This window comes from Equus asinus, chromosome 5 (genome assembly GCF_041296235.1).
Source record: "Equus asinus isolate D_3611 breed Donkey chromosome 5, EquAss-T2T_v2, whole genome shotgun sequence".
NCBI classification, from domain to species: domain Eukaryota; kingdom Metazoa; phylum Chordata; class Mammalia; order Perissodactyla; family Equidae; genus Equus; species Equus asinus.
In genome coordinates, this window is record NC_091794.1 from 113693915 (window position 1) to 113699914 (window position 6000).

Sequence of the window (6000 nt, forward strand, 5' to 3'; positions counted from 1 at the left end):
ACCCTGACCTTAGGAGCTGGTGGACCCCCAGCCTGGGCCTGCCAGGGGCAACAGTGGGAAGGGGGGCAGTGGGTCCCCTAGACCTCCTGGTCACCTGAGCACAGACCCTCGAAACCCCCGTGGCTATCCTCCCTCGGGAGCCTGTGCCTCCCTCCCCCATCACTTCTAGGGCCCACACCCCTTGGAGGCTGCAGCTCTTGGACCAGCCCACCACCCTGGTCCCCCATGGCTCCCTGTACGTTCTGGGAGGTGGTCCCCGCCCACACTGTGACATCAGGAGCTCAGGGTTGAACACTCTGCCTCATAACTTGCCTGGGACTGGCGTGTCACTGCATCTGAGCCTGGAGTGAGGCGGGAGAATCATTAACCCGCCATCGCTGTGGGGTGGACGCCTCTCTCAGGGTAGGTGGGTGTTCTCAGACCATTTGTGCTGGAGGCCGGCCCAGCTCCCCCTCTGGGGCCATGAGGAGCAGCGGGGAAAGGCCCAGTGCCCCTCTTGCAGCCGTGCTGGGGGGGTCTTCGGGGCAGGTCAGGCCTCGGCCTCCCATTGACAGTCAGTGCCTTGCTGGGGCCGGGCTAAGCCGCCTCACGCCGGACCAGGAAGCTCTCCTCGCTGGCCCCGTGTGGCCTCTGGCCTCTGAGTCCCTCTGCTTGGCTCCTGCAGGTGTCTGCATGGTCCCCAGTCAGTCACCTGCTCAGGAGGCCTTCCCAGGCTGAACTCACCCCAAATGCCTTCTCGACTGCTCCAGTGGTGGCCTGGCGTGTCCTGCTCTGGGCCCCCGTCACCATCTGTCCTTCCGTCTCAGGACCTTCCTCTTCCCCCAGTGTGTCTAGAACTGTGACTGCTCTCAGGGGGCGCTCAGGAAGGAAGGAGGGAGGGAGGGAGGAGGAGGCCCCTGGGACTCTGGCCATGGGGCACTTGGGGGCGGGGGGTGTAGGGTCTGGGGCTCTGTCCTCAGCAGGTCCTTTGCAAAGCCACGGGTCAGGATCCAAGGACCTGCTTGGAATTCTCAGGGGCAGGAAGGGGCTTTAGGGGGCAGCCAGGAGGCTGGGGGTGGGATCAGCATCCCAAAGTTTGGTTTGGGAACTGCTTTAGACAGAGGACACCTTGATGAGCCTCATTGGGTCGAGCAGAGGGGGGCAGGGCAGTGGCTACAGGGTGGGGCCCTGAGGGCAGGCCCTGTGACAGTGTAGGGGCTGCGCATCCTTCCACCCCCACATGAGTGGTCACCTGCCCTGCACCCAGAGAGATGGGCCTGTGGGGACCCGGTGGGGGCCCTGGGCTGAGGCCTGTAGAAGGAGAGGTGGCTTGCGTTCCACCCCTGCCCATCTCACCCCCTCCCCCAAGCTTCTTGCTCTAGGCTGAGGGCCGGGTCTCATCTGTGGGGTCACCACTGTCTGCACCCTCCAGGGTCCTGGCACCACCTGGGGTGTGGGAGAGGGTGCCCCAGGAGTGCTCTTCCTCTCCCTAGGTTGGGAGTTTGGGGGGCTGGGGCTGCTTCTCTCTTGTCCTCCTTGGGCCCCCAGCCTGGTACCCCAGGCTGAGGTCACCTCTCTGGAGAGGGTTCCAGGGTGGGGCTCTGGGGGGTGCTGACTGCAGACCCCCAGGTCACTCCTGGGTGGTGGCAGTGCTGACAGCGCGGTGGCTGCACAGTCTACTTACAGACCCTCAGTGTTGAGCCTGCTGGGCCGCTGTGGAGTGGGTTGTACCCTGCCCGCCCGGCCAACTGTGCCCCTGAGGTGAGCAGTGCCAGCTGCCGTGGTCCTCACAGCCTTTATTTCACCAATGATTCATTGTGTCCACAACAGAAACCCCACCTCAGGGTCCAAGGGCTCCCCCGCTCAGGGTCACGGGAGCTGGGAGGTCTTGGCATGGCCTGTGCCCTGGGGGGACGCAAGGGCCCCAGGCCTGGGCAGGTGTGCACCACTTGGCTCAGGGCCACTGCTGGTCCTGACGGACCACGGGCCTTGCCCTCCACCCGGCACCGGGCAAGGCCCCTCCTCCGGCGGCGGTCAGGCCGTGGATGGACGGCATTACCAGACAGTATTAGACAGAAGGACGCAGATCTAACCGTGTCTGGTAAGACGCCCATCTCAGGCTGCGGTGCAGGCGCCTTGAGTCCGGCGGCCCCTCCAGGAGGGCCCAGGAGCAGCTTCTCCCACCTCTTGTCCTGCGGCACCCAAGCAGTGGGCAAGTTCAGCTGGGTGGCAAGAACCCCGGACCCTCCTGAGTGTGTAGAGTGGCTCCCAGAGGCCCAGTGGCCTGGTTTCTGGCCCAACCTCCCGGGACCCACCTTGCCCTCAACTGTTCCAAGGAGGGCTTTCCACAGACCCTGACCCCGGCACGCAGCCCCCCAGGCACGTTTGTGGGTGCAGCTGGGGAGCCATCTGGTCGCCCTGCTCCTGATCCTGAGTGACACTCCCTGTGCCCCTCGTGGTGTCCTGAATGGCTCTCGGTCGGTTAATGAGTAACTGCAAGGCCAGGGCAGACCCCTCTTCCCCCGGGAGAGACTGGCTCGGGCCTAGTGCAGGGTGGGGTTCCTGGGGCCCAGAAGGCCCGCCCCTGTGCGTGGGGCCAGGCAGGTCTGGGGGCCGGTGTCCTGGCTTCAGATCAGAAAGATAAAGCAAAGGGCCATCCTGGCCTTGCTGAGTGCAGACACTGTTCCCATTCTTGCCTGCGACACTGGGGGCTGGTGTGGGGAGAGGGAGACTCTGTCCTTGTCAGGAAACAGCACAGAACGTCCACTGCAGTCGTCCTGTAGGTTGAGGCCGAGGCACCTGGACACACCCTTGACCTTCCTATGTCCCCTTTATGGTATAAGAGAGGCCACCACCCATGGCCAACCCCACCTGACTGGGGGCTCTAGGAGGAGGGCCAGCTCCCGATGGCGAGTGTGGCTGGGGTACCTGAGGACAGCCACAGTGGACATCTGACCCTGTGTGGTGTGTGGGAGGGGCTGGGCAGAGAAGGTGGGCTGCCTGCTACCAGCTCTGTACCAGCCAGAATATGCATTTCCCTGTGTGGCAGCTGATCTGGGCCCAACAGGCCACTTCTGCTAAAAGCTCTCAGAGACCACCTCAACCCATTGGAACGAAGTGGGCTGGTCTGGAGGGTGTGCTGGGCGCACAGGCTCCCAGGATGAGGTCAGTGTTCAGGACAGGGCTAGTGGCCCTGCTCCAGTCCTGGTGTCCTGGCCCTAATAGTCTGTCCCAGGGATCAGGTCACCCTGAGAGCCCAGCCCAGGAGGGAGCCGGGGAAGGCTCGAGAGGTCCCTTCCTGGGTCCCTTGAGGAGGTGCCAAGGGCCCCGATGTGGCTGAACTGACCCCATGCCAGGCTTGGTCCATCTCTGGAGTCCGGGAGCTCAGGACCGCGCATCCTCGGTCGCTCCCCAGTGGGCGGCAGTGGGTCACCTTTGAACATCGTTACCAGACAGTGTTAGAGTCGAGCCGAGAAATCCAGCACTGTCCGGTAAGATGCCCACAGGGGCCCAGGCGCCTCAGCCTGAGGACGTGGACGGCATGTGGCACCCGCCCCAGGTAGGCAGGCCCATGTGGAAACAGGACCGGGACAGGAGGGCCATGGGTGGCCCCTGCTCTCTCCAGAGTGAGGAGACCTGGGCCGCGGACCCTGTACCACGGCTGGCGGTGCTGCTGGTGTATGAGGTGGCCACCCACCCCGCGCTGGACCTCCGCCCCCTGGAGCCTCGGTTAGGGTTCTGCCCTGCCCACACCTGCCGCGTGTGGTGGCAGCACCTGCTCGGGCACCATGGGCAGGGCCGACACCTGAGCCTCCTAATCCGGGATCACTGGGGGTACTCAGCACGGCGGCAGGAGGCCTCACATTCTGGGGGCTGAGGAGGGGCTGTCAGACACATCCAGGCCTGGGGGGCTGCCTTAGGTCAAGTTTCTACCCCATAGCCCCACCCAGAAGCCACAGGCAGGACAGGCCAGGGTGCTGCGGGCAGGCAAGCCGACTCTGGATGTCGAGAGCTGGGGCCTGCGTGGGGAGAGGGAGGGCGGGGGGGCCGGGCTGGGGCGGGCGGCCCCCTGGCTGCGTGCAGGGCCCCGCCGTCATCATTACCAGGCAGTATTAGAGACCAGACACATCCAATGCTGCCCAGTAAGATGGCGACGGCCGCCCCGAGGTGGGTCTGGGGCCGCCCGCTGGGTCAGGAGGGACTCGATGTCGGGGACACTCAGCAGCCTGAGGCAGAACAATGTCCTCGTAGGGCATCAAGGTGGCGACGGTCCCGCGAGGGGCAGGGGATGGAGCAAGGGACCCGTGTGCCCCGAGGCCACAGCACTGGGCAGGCCCTCTCTGGGGGCTCAGCCCGGGAGCGCTGGGCTGCAGCACCTGGAAGCCCTGGAGGCTGGGACCACAAGGTGACCTCCCTGCCCGGTCAGCCCCACTAGCCCAGCATGGCCACCAGCTCCGGGCATGGTGTGGCACCTGAGGGGGGCCAGGTGTCCTGCCCACAAGAGGCTGGCAGCCCCACGGAGCAGAGGCAGAGTGGGACCCTCCCTCTGGGCAGCCCCAGGGAAAGGCCTGGACGTCAGGCCCAGACCCCTCGGGGTCCCGGGTGAGCGTGAATATGTCTGAGGCCGTGGTGCTGCTGTGGCCAGACAATGGGCTTCTGTCTCCCAGACGCCGCCCCAACGGCTGTCTCCAGTCCAGCCCCTTCCTGCCCTTGTCAAGGGCGTGGAAGGGTGTCTGGATGGGGATAGAGTGGCCGTGGCTCCGAGGCAAGGGCACCCGGGGGGCCCTCCCCAGCCCTCATCCCATCGAGCAGCGCATGTGTTCCCCGGCCCAGATCCCCTTCTTGCTGGCTGCCTTGCTCACCAGCCGGGTCATAGCTGGGGCTGTCTGTCCCCAACTTCTCCATGGCCCTGGGTGCTGGCCGCCGCTGGCTGTGAGGTCGGAGCGCGAGATGGCGCTGGGCCTGCAGGAGGGGTGCAAGAGGGGCAGCCCTGGGCAGCCTGTGCCTAGTGGTCACTGCGGCCTGTGCACCCACTGGTCTGGGGCCCAACCGCCCCCAGCCCCCAAAGGCAGAATGCAGGATGACGACCCCCCAGCTGCCTGTGGGAGCCAGGCCAGTCCTTAAAGGCACCCCCAGGACAGGAGTGTTCAGAGTGAGGGGGTCAAAGAAGTGGGCAGCTTGGGGCCCCTCCCCTGCCCAGGGCCCATACCTGGAGCCCCTGCGTGTTGCTGAGAGACCCCGGCTCCCTGCCCTGGGGAGACTGAGGGGTCTCATCCTCCGTCATCCCTTCTTTGTCCCTGCATAGGTGGCACCAGGGCCTGGAGAGCTGGCCAGAGCAGCTCCTTAAGTTTTCTGGCACCTTCCACCCACAGAGGCTACAGGGAGGGGCTCTGGCCCATGCCGATTGCCCCAGGCCGCCCAGCTGACCACAACAAAGACTCTGTCCACCCCCCTCCTGGCCTCAGCCGGGTCTACCCGGTTCTCCAGCTTGGCCCTCGAAATGGCCAACATTTCTCAGAGGATCTGACACTCTCACAGGCCTGGCGTTGGGGCACTAGTGGCACGGCAGTCCTCCGCACGGGGAGGGGGCTTCGCAGGTGCCTGGACCATGTGGGTGACCACGTCCAGTCTCAGAGGTGGAGCCCATGGCCAGGCTCCTGCCCTGTGCCCCATCCCCTCCTTGGCTGCTCCTGGCTCGACACCTCGACTTTCACTGTCCATCCCGTGGACCCCGTAAAATCAGTCTGCTTGAGGAATGCAAGTCCACTTTTTTCTGAGCTGAAGGAGACCATCTAGACTTTGCTTTCAGAGCTGAGTTAAATTTCAGCTCCACTCCCAGAGGCCAGCCGCACGGGGAGGTCTGGGGGGCTGGGTGAGGGGAGGTGGGCAGGTGCCCAGCGCCCCCCCCCCCCCCCCTGCCTAGCCAGCCCACTGTGCACAGGCTGGCCTCCTACTGTGTGGCCTCCGGAGCCCTGCCTGGAGCACCGAGGGCCCAGAGACCCCCTGGGCCCAGAGCCGGCC